At 43.7% G+C, this 17,477-nt stretch overlaps 1 long non-coding RNA gene across 1 annotated transcript in view; it reads left to right on the top strand.

Annotated features, from left to right (window-relative positions):
• The first annotated feature begins 6,740 nt into the window (after positions 1–6,740).
• LOC125911916 (uncharacterized) overlaps positions 6,741–17,477 on the top strand; it is a 29,842-nt gene continuing 19,105 nt past the window's right edge. Inside the window, exons 1-2 of the long non-coding RNA XR_007454505.1 lie at positions 6,741–6,819; positions 8,376–8,499. This is a non-coding gene — a long non-coding RNA (uncharacterized LOC125911916). The remainder of the gene's footprint in view (positions 6,820–8,375; positions 8,500–17,477) is intronic.

Here is a 17,477-nt window from a genome sequence, read left to right as displayed (position 1 = left end):
CTTCCAGAGGAATTCAGGAGGCACAAACCAATGGCAAGAGGACCTGACAGGGCGATCCCTCCATGGAGAGGTACAGAGCATATTGTGAAATGCAGTAGCTTAACTTCAGCGGCAACATCTGCACAATCGGCTTCTTGTTCCAGTGGGTGTAATTGTTTGGTCTCCTGCAAACAGTCCCAGGTGGTTACTAGAGGTTGTGACCTGTTACATAGGTTGTCTCACGGTGGTGACATGGCACTGGTTCCCTCAGTTGCCCCCAGCCAGCAGGGCTCTTTGGGTCTGTCCCTTGTGAGTGGTGGAGCTCACGCCCCTCCACTGACTGTGGGCCCCCCTGCAACCTCCTGGTTACACTTAACTGGAGAGTGGATGCTAGAACAGATGTGGGTCAGTCCCCCTTCCACCTTGAGACAATGTTGAAGCCTTTTTCTTTCGTTTCACATGAATAACATGAACAACAGCATGAATTGGAGGCTGTATGTCCCGAAGAGCTTTCTTGACTTGGCTTTTGGATAAATCCTCCATACAAAATATGCTTTCTATAAAGAAAGCAGACATTTCTTTCCTCTGTTTGGAGGTGCCTTTATTCTTTAAAAAGTTTTTTTTTTTTTTGTATTATGAACTATAGTACTCCATTAGTAAAGTAAATCCTTGTGAAATGTCACTCCTCTAATGTTATTTTATTAGTGTAACTCTAAAACTTCAGGTCATTCCACACAGAATTAACCTTTCCCTACTTCATTACTATAGTATTAGTCTTTTCAAGGCCATTTCTGTTCATGAATACTTACATAATCCCTTGTCAGATACATAAGGCAGATGATATATACAGTAAAACACTTGAAAAATCCCACCAATGCCTTATAGAAAAGGACAGTGTGCTGTTCATGCTGATGTTTACTGACATTATGCTAACTAAGCCACTCTTATTTTAAATTTTTTTTTAATATTTATTTATTTTTGACACAGGGAGAGACAGAGCATGAACAGGGGAGGGTCAGAGAGAGAGGGAGACACAGAATCCGAAACAGGCTCCAGGCTCTGAGCTGTCAGCACAGAGCCTGATGCGGGGCTCGAACTCATGGACCGCGAGCATGACCTGAGCCGAAGTTGGATGCTTAACTGACTGAGCCACCCAGGCGCCCCAACTTATTTTAATTTTTAATCTGTGATAAATTGTCATTTCCCATGATGTGTTGTATTAGGAAACCCTTCTTTTAGTGTTGATTTCCACTGAATTGAGCCCTGACCTGTCCATAGTTGGTTGATTATCAAATATCCAACCAAAGCCTTCTGGTACCTTCCTCAAGGCTCCCCTGAGTCCCAAGGGGTCACCTCTGCCATTTGGAAAACCCTCTGTTTCTGGTAAGGGACCTGATTGTAGGAAGCAGTGTAAGACGGTGGAAGAAGGCATGGAGGTTTTTTTGTTTTTTGTTTTTTCCACCCAGTCTATGCAAGTCAGAATAAACCTCCATCCCTTCTTTGGCCTCTATCAAATACAGAACCTGGTGCAGCCTTTATGAGGAACAAGAATTCTGTCCCTACTATGAACACGGAGAAGGGCAAGGGAAATGATGTGACCATTTTCAGTTGTAACTCTCTCTCTGGGATCTTTTGTCTCTTTATACAGCACTCTCTCCTGGTCTTGTCTCAAGGTTGTATGTTCTGAGATATATCTATGGTGTTATTTACTTTACAAAGAGTAAAACTCTTTCCCAAGAGCCTACAGGCCTCTCTGTTCTTAGCTTGTTTGTCATCTTTGGTCATGCCTCCAGCAGCCATAAGTGTTTAGAGGCTGAGGACCACAGGGCAGTCACTGTGTGTTTGTGGAAATAACATGAGGAATATGACATCTCCCTCCACACTGATGTCTCCTGGCCTGGCTCACTTCTTCCAGACCTCCTTTCATGGGAATGTTACTGAAAACTGAAACAGAATTGTTGTTATTATTTTACTCCTTTTCTGTCCAGAGTTAGTCATTAACCTGTTTAGAACATCAAATGTAATCCTCACTAACTGAAAAACATGAAAAGCCCAACTTTCTGAGAGGTGCTTGGCAATTTTGAATGCTCTTATTCAAAGGTTGTTTTTTTCTAAATTTCATAATTCATCAGTTTTCCCATCTTTTTTGGGAAATGTGCTTTTGCAGAGTCACTGCAGCTGTTCAAGTAGTAAAAATATTATGAATTCTCAGGGAAGACATATTTGCAGTAGAAAACGTACACTGGAGCTGAAGGAATAGAGAGTGAAAGTCAGGTCTGATGTGCCAGTTTCTGGAAAAGAGCTGATGCCATATTCATGTAACCAGGTTCTTTTATGGCCTCTGTAGCTGTAATAGCTGGCATCTTCTATTCATATCTTAACTGTCTTTTCCACTTTGATATCAGAACATATTCATTTTAATTCTGTCATTTAAAATTCCAAACGTATTTTTCCACGGGACAAAATTAATCTGTGTGTCACAGTGTACGTAAAAATTCGGCATTACCTGTGAATTCACATATTATCTATAACTTTTCCTAACTAAGTCCTGTAGGTGGCACTGTTCCTGCAGAAAACACTTTCCCAATTCCCCTATAGGGCTCTAGGGATGTCATCTGCCCATAGATCTTTGTCCTTAGGACAGCAGGTCCAGAGAGGAAGCCAGGTAAGCAGAGGCTGCCAGCAGGACCTTGCAGGCAGAGCTGGTATCAATTCCTGCTTCACCTTTTGCAAGCCGTTTACCCTCATTCCTCTTAGAGCCTGTTTCCTTATATTTAGAGGTCATCCTTATCTCGCAGAGTTCTGAGAATCAGAGCTCGGGCATGAAAGGCCTGTAGAAGGTTCTCTCATGAGTCTCTGGAATGAAACAACTCGTAAGAATTAACTGGAGACAGACTCAAGATTTCAGTGAATGATATGAAACTATAATTCCCCGTTGTTATTTCTGCTCTTAATATGCCAAGACAGAGCTGTTGAGGTGGTGAAGGACTGCATGGAGAGTAGTCCTGGAAATAGATGCCTGTGTGTGTGGAACAGACATTCTTTAGTAGTCTGGAATTATCTCTCTGATTCTCTAGGACCGGCCACTTCCTTCCTACATTTGCAGACATAGCCAGTACCATGTATGCTGCCAGAAATTTACTGTCTTGGTTTCTCAAACTCCTAGAAGGTCTAGGTGGGACCCAGTGGGAAGAGTGGAGTTTTGTGGCACTGATGCTGCCCTGTTGAAACCAGATGGAGGGGAAGGAGACAGGCACTGTTCCTGCTTCACTGCGGTTCAGCTATGTTAGTATTGGTGTTGGATTTTTCACCTTTTACCCTAACACATCTCAAAAGTTTAGTATCTGTCCTGCAGGACAACATGGCTGCCAGAGCATTTCCTTCTTTCCCAGAAAGGGAAACTATCCAATGGGCTGCCCTTTATCACCATTCATGGGCTCTGGGCCACCCCATCTTCTCCACCCTGGTGGCCTCTGGGACCTCACCCTCCACCTCCACCTCCACCTCTACCATTTGGTAAGATGATCTGAATAGTAGTAGTTGACTTGTAAAACACATTTCATCTTTTTTTCTCATTTAGTCTTTGGGGAATATGCAGGGATGGCATCACAGAGCTTTCAGGTCAACCTGACTGAGGGCATTGCAACATTCTCAGGACATGCATGAAATGGGCTGTCATTTCCACATGGTGAGCTGGGCAGCAAGTGTCTCTTATACAGAAGAAACAGGCCTTATACAGGTTGATAGGCATAGCACTCCTTAGAATGTAGCTTGTTACAGAGACCACGTGTTGGACTCTCTGAAGGATGAGACACACCCCTAAATTTATTTCTAGCTAGTTGAGACCTGAGCTGTTCACAGTTGCTTGATTAGTTATGAAAACACCTGAACCAGGGCCCTGTGGAATCTTCCTCAAGGGTCAGGGTCAGATCTTTTCTCTTGACTATAGTATTAGTCTAAGGACATTTCTATTCAGAAATAGTTATATAATACCTGCTCACATGTGGAAGGCAGCTTATAGATAAGCTGAAAGATTGAACAGTTCTCCTGGAGCCAGAAGAAACACACCCATGCTCTTCTGTTGAGGATTTATTGATGTTATCTACCAATTGACACTCTCATTTTAATTCTTATCTGTAATTAGATGGTGATTTATTACCCCTAATGTATATTAAGAAATGGCTGTTTTAGTGACGGTTTCCAGATTTCTATTTGAGTTGACCTGTTGAAAGTTATTTGACTAATTATGAAGAACAAGAGCCGGGGCCCTATGGTTTCTTCATTAAGATGATGGGATGGATCTCCCCCATCTTGCTGGGGTCACCTGAGGCTTGTGGGTTACTCTCTGCCTCTCTTCATGGTCCTGAGTGTGAGGAAGAGTTTAAGATGTCACAAGATGTGGTGTTTGTTTGAATTCTGCACAGTCTACTAAAATCAGAACACACCTCCATCCCTTCTAGAGCCTTTAGCCAATCCAGAAGCTGGTGTCACTCTCGTGAGTCACAACAACAAGCACTCTACCAAAAATGCCAAGAAGGACAAGGTAAATGTTGGGTCGTTTTCAGTTGTACGTCTGTCAGGACACCCTCATTTGTGATTCAGCATGCTTTCCAGCCTTTTCCCTGTTTTGTGTGTTGTGTGATATGTCTGCCTGTTTCTATTTGCCAAATGCACAGCCTTAACCCAAGAGTGTACAGGCTTCTCTCTTTTCAGCCTGTCACCTTTTCCTGGTAAGTTTAGTAGCCAAAGGAACTTAGAGATTGAGGACACTTTGGCTTTTCCCATGTGTTCTGGAAATACACCAGGAAGATACACTGCACTCCATACTAAAGTCTCTAGGTTTGTTGACTCCTACCATACTGCCTCTCTGTGGGATCAGTGTTGTTATTTTCCTCTTTCTGGTCATGTGATGATGTATTAACGCTATCTGTTAATTGGAAATGTGAAAAGATGCCCCTCTATTTTTATATTGTGTGCCTTGTACAATTTAGAGTGGTCTTAGACAAAGTCACTGTCATAACTCACCACCTTCACATCTTCATTGGTAAATGAGCTGTTTAGAATTCTTCAAGCTGTATCTTAGGTAAAAATATTCAGAACACAAAATCCTTCAGTTGTGTTCATACAAGCAGGTTCTAATGTGTCTCCAATCAGTGTTAGAGCTGATACCATCACTCATGACACATCCCTGGGAATTGATACCAAAATCAAAACACATTCACATTATTTCGGTTACATAAATTTCTTCCTCTTTTTTCCCATATGATGTATTCCGCTGTGTCTTGTAGTGTGCTCAAAATCAATTCCTGATGAATTCGGATAAACACATTTGGGCTTAGTAGACATTGACAAGTAATATTTTTGTCACAGCGAACACTTTCTCGCTTCCCCTGCAAGACTCCAGGCATCCCGAACTCCCCAGTGGCCTCTTAGGCCTCTGACAGCACTTCCAGAGATGGGGAAGACCCCTTTATCAGGGAGGGAAGCAGAGGGGGCAAAGTGAGGGGCTGACAGGCAGAACTTTTTCCCAGTAGTAGCTGTGGCTTTTTTGTGCAGATAATGCGCTGTTTATTTGCACTCAGTTGTCTGTGTGTGTGTGTGTGTGTGTGTGTGTGTGTGTGTGTGTTTATTCTTGAAGATGCCAAAAACAGAGCTTCTACAGTGGAGGGATGCAGGGTGATCCTGGACATAGACGTCGGCCTTCTGGAATATGCTACTTCATTCGTTTGGAGTTACTTCTTTTAATCCTCTAAGATGGGATCACTTTGTTCTACATTCTCAGACATCGGCAGGGACATGTGGTGACAGTAGTTCAACCTCCTGCATTTATTTGCCTAGGCTGTAGGTGGTACCCAGTGGGAGGGATAGAGTTGTCAGGTAGTGATGCTGCTCTCTTGGATCATAGTGGCAGAGAAGATGCCAGGTGCTGACATGTACTTCTCTGGGTTTCAGCTACTTTTGGTATTGGTTCTCTTGTCTGGCATATGAATGTAGCTGTCACTTCTGTACTGCAGGGCAGTGTGGATCCATGGGGACTTCCTCCCTTAACTGGAATATTCTGCACACCCTACCCTAGAGGCCACCCTATGGGCTCCTGGGCACATCTACCTCCTGAACCTTGGTGGCCCTGGGGACCACCCTAAACCCCTCCGCCTGCACCACTTGGTAAGATGATCTGAGCAGTATGAGTTGACTTGCAAAGCACATTCATCTATTTTTTGTTGTTGTTGAGTCTTGGACAAGGTGCAGAGGTGTTACCACAGGGCATTATAATGCAAGAGAAATGTGTCTGCCACCATTACCACATTCCTCGAGTGTCTCATGACCCACAGATCATCTTTGTGTCATTTCCCCCACGCTGTGTTGGTACAGGTGTCTCTTGTGGAGATGGAATGGGGCTGTATACAGAAAAGCAGGCATAGCACGTCAGCACATGTGTGCCATACACAGTCCATGTGCTGGGCGGTGGGAGGCATGAGGTTCAACCTAACGTATATCCATCCAGTTGAGCCCCCAGACATCCACAGTTGTTTGATGAGTCATGAAAACATCTGAACCAGGGCTATAACAGGTCTTCATCAAAGTTTAAGGGATGGTTCTCCCCTTCACCTTGGGATCACCTGAAGCATGTGGGATACCCTCCACATGTGATTGGGGATATGACTGGGCCAAAGAGTTTAAGTTGTTTGAGGAATGAGGTGATTTTTTTTGTCTTGTCTCTGAACAATCTACTCTAATCAAAATAAACATCCATCCCTTCTAGGGTCTTTTGCAGATCCAGATTTTGCTCCCATGATTGACAATAACACTGACTCTACCAAAAGGACCAAGAAGGATAAGGTAAGTGCTATGGACATTTTCAGTTGTAACTCTTTTGGGAAACCCTCATTTTCCTTCAGCACTCTCTCCTGGCATTGTGTCTGTTTTGTGTGTTGTATGATATGTCTACTTGTTTTTCTTATTTTGTAAATGCACAATCTTAACTCGAGTGTCTCTGGGCTTGTCTATTTTCATCCTGTCAACTCTTTGTGGTGAGTTTAGAAGTCAAACATGGTCAGGGATGAGGACCTGAGGGCTTTTCCAGTATGTTCCTGGAAATAACCCAAGGAGGATGACACCACACTCCACCTGGAAGTCTTCCGGCATGCCTCATTTTTTCTGGACCTCCTCAAAGTGGAATCATTGCTCTTGCTGTTACTTCCTGTTCTGTTTCTGTCTAGGGGATTAACGTGCTCAGAAAATCTGCAGTTATCGTTATGGGAGGAAAATGCAAAATGCCTTCACTCCAATTTTATTTTTGTATGTGTCATTTAGAGTGGTCTTAGACAAAGCAAATTTCATACCCATCAACATTAAGCCCTTTTTTTTTTTTTTTTTTTTTTTTTGGTAAATGTGCTGTCTGGAATCCCTTCAGATGTGCCCTGGGTATAAATATCTGAAGTATAAGAGATGAGATATTTGTTCTAGAAAACATGCATTGGAACATGAGTGGTGAAGAGAGAAAATCCGTACAATTACCTGCATTGTAATTCCCCACTGTGTCCTTCATTTGTGTTCACCTGAGTACGTTGTCTTGTGTCCTGTGTCACGGTTACAGGTGAAACATGGAAATGTACAGCAGAAACGAAAGTGTATTTGTGTTAATTCTGTTATTTAGATCTTCAGCTCATTTTTCCAGAGGACACGATTACCCTGCAAATTGTACTGTACTTAAACTGAGAAGTACCACTGAATTAAAATAAATTACCTAAGCCTAACTAAAATGAATAGGTAACATGTTTCTCTAAAACATGCTTTTCCAGGTTCTCTGAATGACCTCAGGATCCCCATCACCCCATGTGTCTCTGTGCCCATGGATAGCACTTCCAGAGAGGAGAAGACCCCATTGTCAGGAGAGAAGCAGATCGGGCACAGGAGGGGGCTTAGAGGAAGAGCTTTGAGCCCTGAGGGCTATGATTCCATGTGTGGACACTGGCCTTGTCATTCCTTCTTATTTTATAGTTCTTCACATACAAATAGGCAGCCTCTGTGGTGGAGGGGGATAAGGGGTGGTGGTTGATCCTGGACTTAGATGCCTTCATATCAGGAATATGCTATTTTCTTAATTTACTCCATATTCACTCCATGAATTCTCTAGGACAAGAGCCCTTGCTGTTCTACCTTTGCAGACATGTGGGGACACTAGTTTCTTCCCATAGCCTCTGTTCCCCATCCCCAAAGCTCTCAGCGGAACCCAAAGTATGGGTAGAGTTCTTTTGATGCCGATGTTGCCCACTTGGAACCCAGTTGTGGGGAAGCTAGTAGGAGATGAGCATGACTTCTTTAGGTTTTTGCTTTTTGCCAGTGTTGGTGCTTGGTTCTGTCCTATGAACACAGCTTTCATTTCTGTTCCACAGGCCATTATGTATGCAAGAGGGCCTGGTCCTTTCCTAGGTTCGCCTTGCAGGCTGTACCCCATGGATGGCCCTTCATCACCAGCTCTTACCCCTCCTCCACCAGCTCCTCCACATACTCAATTGTGTAAGACGACCTGAACGGGTTGAGTGACTGATAAAGTGTATTCATCTTCTTCATGATTGACTTTGTGGGAATGATGTCGAGATGGTTGTGAGTGTTGGCAATCCAACTGCGACCTGCTTGAGGACGCTGTAGCATATCTCAAGTTTCTCAGGACATACATACAGTGGGCAGTGTCATTTCCCTGTAATGCGGTGAGCTATACGTTTCTCTTGTCAAAATGAAAGGATTTTTTACACAAAAGCAGACATATCAGCAGTACTGGTGCGTATTTTACAGACACAATGTTGTGGGTTCTGTGACAGATGAGACACACCCTTAACTTTAGGTGCTTCAGGTGTCCTGAGTGAAATGGGGCACATGCATTATATGACACAGTACTTGTGGTCACCATAATGGAAGCAGCAGTGAAGGAATGGGGGAAACTTGAATCACACAGGAATAGAAGGAAAGTTGTGGATGGCAATCAGAGTTTGAAGAGGTGCAGAGGGGAGGGTGTTAGGGTGAGTAGGATGGATTTGGAGGCCTTTCATGACAGGGCCCACAGCCTAGGCAGGGAGCATGAGGATATATGTAAGGAACTGCTTCATGGGTTCAAGCACAGTGTACAATTTAGTCATCATCTCTGGAATGTCAAGGTTACCACAGTGCACCCAGTTCATAATCTACAAAAAAAGATTGTTGTTTCCCTTGGTTTTCTGAAGGGTCTGCACATGTATGAAAGAATGTCCTGGAGATTTGGTAATTTAAACTTGGTCTTAGGAAATGCTTGTCTGCCTAAGTTTGTGTATCTCAGTGATACTACATGTGAAGACAGGTTGTTGATCAGCTGAGTGGCTTCCTTGGCCTTCAGCCTGAGTCAGACTCTTGGTGGGGAATCCAGGGTTGAGGAGGAGCCACCCCTGCTGAACTCCAGTCACCACACCCCTGCATCTGCTGTCACCACCCTGCCTGTGGCTTTGAATCTCCGGAACTTCCCTCACAATTTCCTGAGGCTTTGCCTGTGTTCCTGCTGTCTCAGCCCTAATACCCACTCTCAGTGGGGCCATCTCAGAGCCTCAGGTTTGTAATCTGAGAAACAGGGACAATGTTGGTTTCTGAGATCAGTATGATGAACAGGGGATATGCAATAAGGAATTTGTAAAATGTATGGGATGCATGGGCACTCACCCTTCTCAGGGTAGAAATGAATGTATCTGCACACAGAAGATCATCAACAGATGTTCATTCAATTTCATGCAACTAAGAGTATAATGCCTGAGGCTGAGAGATTGGCAATCACTATTTTGGCAATCACAATTTCAAAAGATACGGCAAGGACTCCAGTGTTTTTTCTATGAAAATTCAGGTCCTACTTTACAAAGAAGAAAAAGATAAGTATGATACTGTGTACATTCAGGGATCTATATCTAAGATTTGAAGACAGTCATCTTCCCTTGTAGGTAGACACACAGATGCGGCCACACAATTAAGTGTTCATCCAAGGCCACAGATATATTGTTGAAGACAAAATGCATAGAGGACAACAGAAGATCCCATTGCAATAACCCACAATCTCTTTGCCTTACAGGAGAATTTGAAGTTTGAAGAGGACCCTGAACAGTGACAAATGGGCTGGGTGATGTAATATATTTAGAAAAGTTGTCTGATATGCGTATTTGACTAAATTCTTTCCCTGACCAATCCTGTCCCCTCTATTTTGTCTTTCCTCATTTCCCCTGATAAACCCATCACAGTTCTGACTCTGTGTCAGTATCTGCTTCCAGGAGGACCTATGGTCATTCTATTTTGATGTACACAGTGTGACTCCTGTATACATGGTCACAAACCGGTAGAATCTACAGTAATAGGGGCAGAAGATAAGTCCCTATTTGAATTGTATTGACTGCACATGTCCCCCTGGTTCCTTCTGGGGTGGTGGACACAACCTTCCTCTAGATCTTGTGATGGTGGTGCTCACTCCTCAATAGGTACTCGCAAGCACACAGCGCCTGCTAGTCACAGTGGTGTGTGGTGATCAGCAGGGCAGCTATCAGTCCCCAGGAAGTGGCTAATTCCTGATTGCAAGAAATGGATGAGGGGTCAGCAGTGTCTCTGGTAAAACAGTGAGGAAACCCTGCATTAATCCAGATGTTGTGGACTCTTCCCACCTACCAGCTACCTCACAATAGCACCAATCCAGGTGGGAGCTGAGGTAGACTCATGGTGGTAGTTTTTGGGGTGAGACTTTGATGTCCCATATTCCTCCCAGTGTTTTCTTTTTTTTCCCTTAATTTTTTGCAATGTTTGTTTATTTTTTGAGCGAGAGAGAGAGAGAGACAGAACACAAGCGAGAGAGGGGCAGGGAGAGAGGGAGGGAGACACAGAATCCCAAGCAGTCTCCAGCCTCTGAGCTGTCAGCCTAGAACCTGACAAGAGGTTCAAACTTACAATCCATGAGATCACGACCTGAGCCGAAGTCAGACACTTAACTGACTGAGCCACCCAGGCGCACCTCTTCCCACTATCCTTAGTGAGGGATGGGCAGGGCAGAGGTCGATGACATGATACCCTCTCCTCCCTCACCACCAAGGCAGGATTGGTTGTAAGCATCTGGCTCTTTCCAGGTCCTCAAAGGCCATGCATTCTGTCCCCAAGCCCCTGATGCCTGCAGGGCCCTCCTTCCTCCCAGGTTGTGGAGGCAACCAGCCCTCCAGCAACTTTGAGGTCATGGCTGGGCCACCAAGGGCTCAAGGTCTGGCTGTCCACATGCTTTCCAGGAGTAGCTTGGAACAGCAATGCTGCAGGAAAGGTCAGCATGAGCAGCTTCTGTAAACAGGATTCTCATCCACTGCGATCAGGGCCTGGGCTAAAACATAACAGGAGAGAGGGGGACACGGGACATGTGGTGCCCTGCCTCCTGGACAGGGCTGCACAGAGTAGAAGGCTGAGGGCCTGGGGAGAGGCAGACAAAGAGACAGGCAGGGAGAGAGACACTGAGTCAGTGATGGGGGAATTGGGCATGTCTGAGAGAGTGAGAGGAAGAAACAGGGGGAGACAGGAGGAGAGAGAAGCAGAGGCAAAGAGGAGGCAAGGAGGAAAGGATGGATCTGGTTACAGTGTGTGGAGGGGGCAATGGGCCATGCAGGAGGGGCTCTGTGGAGATGCTCTTAGTGTTGGAGGCAGAAAGGGTAGGAAACCTGGGCATGACAGTTCCCTGAGTGCAAAGCTCCAACCTCACTGGGGCAAGCTCTGTAGAGGCCATTGCCCCTGGGAAGATGGGTCCCCCTCATTTTGCCTGGCGTGTGGGGGCCCAGTCTCAGGATCGGTCATGGAGAGAGATGGCTTGAGGCAGAGTGTGCAGCTCATTAGCAGGTAAAGTCCAGAGTGTGCCCCATGGGGAGGTAACCATCATCCTCCCCCACTGCCCTCAGTCCCTGCTCCATTCCCCCATGCTTGAGCACGACCTTCCTCATGTTCCAAAACCAGGCGTCAGGCATTGTGCTGCCCCCAGAGCCAGCAGTCTGGAACTTGCAAGGATGGATTATTGATCTCAACCAAAAGTATTTGAGAAGAAGGTCCGTATTCTCCTTCTGGAACTAGTTATGTGCAAGATGATAGTGCATTGTTATTCTTACATCTACTGCTGATCTCTGGATTCTGGATTGTAAGTGAGCAGTTTAAAACATCATAGCCTTCTCTTACATGAAAGGAGAAACCTGTCTTCACCCAGCCTTCCTCTAATTGTGAAGACATGGCAATTATTTTTTTAAATTTTTTTTTTCATTTATTTAATCTCAAGAGGCAGAGAGAACACAAGTGGGGAGGGGCAGAGAGAGAGGTGACAGAATCCAAAGCAGGCTCCAGGCTCCGAGCTGTCAGGACAGAGCCTGATGCGGGGCTTGAACCCACAAACTGTGAGATTCTGACCCGAGCTGAAGTCGGACGCTTAACCAACTGAGCCACCCAGGTGCCCCAAGACATGTCAATTATTATTGAAGGCACAATTATCTACCTATGGGTCTGATGGAAATTATTTCACCCATCTTCATCCCTAAAGCACTTTTCATTGAAAATATTACCCATATACAGGCATGTGTAGCTTCCTTTAGATGTGCATTCTGGGCTTGTCACATTTGTGTCATCAAACACATTATTGACAACGTGAAAATAAGCTCTCAACATCAAGATGGTGACATTGGAGAATGTGGTATAAATGGAATTTCATATGTTCTCAATTAGAAATAATTTTTTAATGGTGAAGGAAAAATTTAAAGTATTGTCCAATTTTATTGAAATGTAGTAGACACACCATGTTGTATTAGTTTCAGGCATATATAATAGTGATTCCGTGTGTATACGTTATGCTCTCCAGATACCTATACAAGTGTAGGTATCATGTGAAAACATGCAACACTTTCTTACAGGATTGACTATATTCCATAGGCTGTACCTGGTATCCCAATGACGTATTCATTCCATAGCTGAAAGCCTGTATGTCTTTCTCAAGGGTGTCAATTTTTTATTCAACCCAAGTATTTTCGTGGTAAACACCACTGCCTGTGGTTCATTCAGCATGTGTCAATTTGTCGTCTGTATTTCTGGGAATGCTGCTTAAAGCATTACAAATGATATCATGACATCAATAAATTCGGTTTCGTTCTTCAGTCAGTAAAAAGGAGAAGGAAAAGATTTCTTTGTGTCGCAGGCCCTTCACTAGGACCCTTCCCAATCTGGAGAACAGGCTTCACTGGACCAGCTGCACTCTCAGTACTTCCAGCTGAGCAGCCATGGCCTTGAGCATTGCAGGAATTCCCAAGGAGGCCGGCAGGGGGCGCGCACGCACCACGCCCAGGGAGGGGCCGGGCGTCTGCGTGCGCAGTGATGGCCAGAGAAGGCGCCCGTTAGGCTTTTCTGATCCAGGGCGCCTCAGAGCTGGAAAGGCTTCCTTGCTTCTGAGGACCCAGTGCCTCTGAGTGTGGGCGAAGAGCCAGAGCTGCATGTCCAGCAGGTTCCGCCCCTGGGGGGGGGGGGGGCAGGGGTGCTGGGCAGCTTCCCCAGAAAGGCCAGATGGTCAGTGAGTGACACAGTCCCTTACATTTTCTGGGCTGTTTCGTGGCTTATTCCTCATTTCCCCTGCCGCTTTGTGAACAAGATGTATTTCACTCAAGGATCCAAGGATTCAGGGGGTCCTGCCACGCCGCGTCAGAGAGGCTGGGGTTGGCTTGTGCCAGGTTCAGGCTTGTTTGGGGGAGAAATCCTGACACAAATTCGGAGGAACAGGAGCCGCATTCAGTTGGGAAGTGAAGACGCCGAATGTTGACTCTCAGGACCTTCTAGAAGAATGAGCTGGGACCCACTCTCCCAGTCCTGCCGCAACCAGAGCCCGAGGTAAAAACACAATGTGCCCTCCACATCATACATGCTTTTATTAACTTTCAGTGGGGATTTTTTCCCAAGAATGTTCTCGTTGTTGAAAACAACTGAAAACCTGACAGGTAACGTTGTGCCAGGAACCTCCCGTTATTCGAATGTTCAATATTATTCCTGCAACAGAATTCCTTACAGTTATCCTTTCTTGCCTTTGTTGGAAGGAATCTCCTCAATAATACCTTCAAAACATACTCGTTACCTTATCTCCTTTTTAGCTGAGATTTGGCATGTTTTCTAATTTCTCATGAACTCGTGAACATCCGAAATACTTTTAAATTGATTGCAGATTTTACTAAAATCTCATTCATGGGATCCCTCTGTGACTGCTGCTGGTCAAAGGACGTACCAAGGCCACTTCTCAGTGTGGGTAGGACTGTAGCAAGCAAACATTGTGAATCAATTTTAGAAGAAAAAGCCTCATGGTATTCTGTCTTTATGAAACTTGATGCTCAGATCCCCTGTTCGATACATTTCCACTGTTTTTTAATTTTTCTTTTTTGCTCATTTTCTCATTCAGAGATTCGTAGACCTGCCCGAGTTTTACATTCACCACACATACTTGCAAGGCTCCTTTCTGTCACTGTAAGAGAGAAGACAGACCTGATGCACATGCAAGTTTCTGTAACTTCAAGATTTGTTGTGTAGGTCTCTTAACTTTTCCCACCCAGTTGAAAATATCATTCCACCTTGAGTGGTTCCATAAAAAATGTAGTCTATGTGCACCAGTATGATTTCATTTCGTTATACTGGATTTCTTCACTGGATATTTTATGTATGTGTATACATTAGATGGCTTAGTCCTGAGAAAATCCCACACGTAGTTGAATTTGAAAGAAAAATGTATATCCTATACAGAAAATTAGAAGATTTGCATATTAAATTCATAAATGTAGAATTTTTGCAAGTGAAATTAGGGTTATTTTCTGAGAAAGATGCAAGGGGAGAATAACCATTTTGGGGGGAAAAATGGGGTGTAGTTTTCACATGTCTGCAGGAGTTACTCAATTACATATGTGTTTATGAGCAATTTTATGACAGTGTCCCATTTTTCCAATTCATTAATGATTTCATAAGCTACATATATCACTTTTCATTCCAAGATTATAAAATTAAAACTTTTATCTTCTGTTGCTATGAGAGTATTTCCATTTTGTATTAATTTTTAAAATTCAAGTGTAATTAACATTGGGTTATGTTTGCTTCACGGTGTACAGTATAATGATTTAACACTTCTCATATGACTCCATGCTCCTCACCATGGGTGTATTCTTCATCTCCTTCCCCTATTTCACCCACCCCCCACCCACCTGCCCTCTGGCAAGCACCATTTCCTCTCTAAATTTAAGAGTCTGTTTTTGTTTTTTTGTTTTTTGTTTTTTTGGTCTGTCTTCTTTTCTCCATTTTCTTTGTTTCTTTGTTTTGTTTCCCAAATTCCACGTAAAGTGATGTCATATGGTGTTTTTCTTTCAGCGCACAGCCTCATGGGGGGCTTGAACTCCTGCACTTCGAGAGCATGACCTGAGCCCAAACCAAGAGTCAGACGCTTAACTGACTTAGCTCCTCAGGCACCTAAGGTGAATGACTTTTTAAATGCATTGTTGGATTTGGGTTGCAAATATTTTCTCGACAATTACTATATCTATGTTCACCGGAGATATTGGCCTGTTGTTTTGCTATTGTTTGTAATGTCTTTATCTGGTTTGGTATCAGGGTACTGATGGCCTCATAAAATGAACTTGGAAACTTGCCTTCCACTTTCATATTTTAGAATATTTTAAGAATAGGTATTAACTCTTTATTTTTTAATATAATTTATTTTCAAATTGGCTTATATTCAACACCCACTGCTCATCCCAACAAGTGCCCTCCTCAGTGCCTATCACCCACTTTCCCCTCTCCCCCATCCCCATCCACCCTCAGTTTGTTCTCTGTATTTGAGTCTCTTAGGGTTTGCCTCCCTCCCTCTCTGTTTGTAGCTATTTTTCCCCCTTTTCTTCCCCCATGGTCTTCTGTTAAGTTTCTCAAGATCCACATATGAGTGAAAACATATGATATCTGTCTTTCTCTGACTGACTTATTTCACTTAGCAAGACACCCTCCAGTTCCATCCACATTGCTGCAAGTGGCATGATTTTATTCTTCCTCATTGCCAAGTAGTATTCCATTGTATACATAAACCAGTTTCTTTATCCATTCATCAGTTGATGGACATTTAGACTCTTTCCATAATTTGGCCATTGTTGAAAGCACTGCTGTAACCATAGGGGTACATGTGTCCCTATGCATCAGCACTCCTGTATCCCTTGGGTAAATTCCTAGCAGTGCTCTTGCTGGGTCATAGGGTAGTTGTAGTTTTAATTTTTTGAGGAAGCTCCACTCTGTTGTCCAGAGTAGCTGCACCAGTTTGCATTCCCACCAACAGTGCAAGAGGGTTCCCATTTCTCTACAACCTCGCCAGCATCTATAATTTCCTGATTTATTCATTTTAGCCACTCTGACCGGTGTGAGGTGGTATCTCAGTGTGGCTTTGAGTTGTATTTCCCTGATGAGGAGTGACATTGAGCATCATTTCATGTGTCTGTTGGCCATCTGGATGTCTTCTTTGGAAAAGTGTCTATTTGTATCTTCTGCCCATTTCTTCACTGGATTATCTGTTTTTCAAGTGTGGAGCTTGGTGAGTTCTTTATAGGTTTCGGATACTAGCCCTTTATCTGATATGTCATTTAGTTTTGTTGATTGTTTCCTTTGCAGCGCAGAAGGTTTTTATCTTCATGAGGTCCCAATAGTTCATTTTTGCTTTTCATTCCCTTGTCTTTGGAGACGTGTCAAGTAAGAAATTGCCACGACCGAGGTCAAAGAGGTTGTTGCTTGCTTTTTCCTCTAGGATTTTGATGACTTCCTGTCTCACACCTAGGTCTTTCATCCATTTTGAATTTATTTTTTGTACGGCGTAAGAAAGTGGTCTAGTTTTATTTTTCTACATGTTGCTGTCCAGTTCTCCCAGCACCATTTGCTAAGGAGCCTTTTTTTTTTTCCATTGGATACTCTTTCCTGCTTTGTCAAAGATTTGTTGGCCATCCATTTGTGGGTCCACTTCTGGGTTCTCTATTCTATTCCATTGGTCTACGTCTCTGTTTTTGTGCCAATACCATACTGTCTTGATGATTACAGCTCTGTAGTAGAGGCTAACATCTGGGATTGTGACGCCTCCCGCTTTGGTTTTCTTCTTCAGTATTACTTTGGCTCTTCGGGGTCTTTTGTGGCTCCATACAAATTTTAGCATTGTTTCTTCTAGCTTGGAGAAGAATGCTGGTGCAATTTTGATTGGGATTGCATTGAATGTGTAGATTGCTTTGGGTAGTATTGACATTTTAACAATAGTCTTCCAATCCATGAGCATGGAATATTTTTCCATTTCTTTGTGTCTTCTTCAGTTTCTTTCATAAGCTTTCTATAGTTTTCAGCATACGGATCTTTTACATCTTTTTGGTTAGGTTTATTGCTAGGCATTTTATGGTTCTTGGTGCAATTGTAAATGGGAACCGTTTCTTTATTTCTCTTTCTGTTGT

This window comes from Panthera uncia, assembly GCF_023721935.1.
Source record: "Panthera uncia isolate 11264 chromosome C1 unlocalized genomic scaffold, Puncia_PCG_1.0 HiC_scaffold_3, whole genome shotgun sequence".
Classification (NCBI taxonomy): Eukaryota; Metazoa; Chordata; class Mammalia; order Carnivora; family Felidae; genus Panthera; species Panthera uncia.
This window is presented reverse-complemented; position numbering and strand designations above follow the sequence as displayed.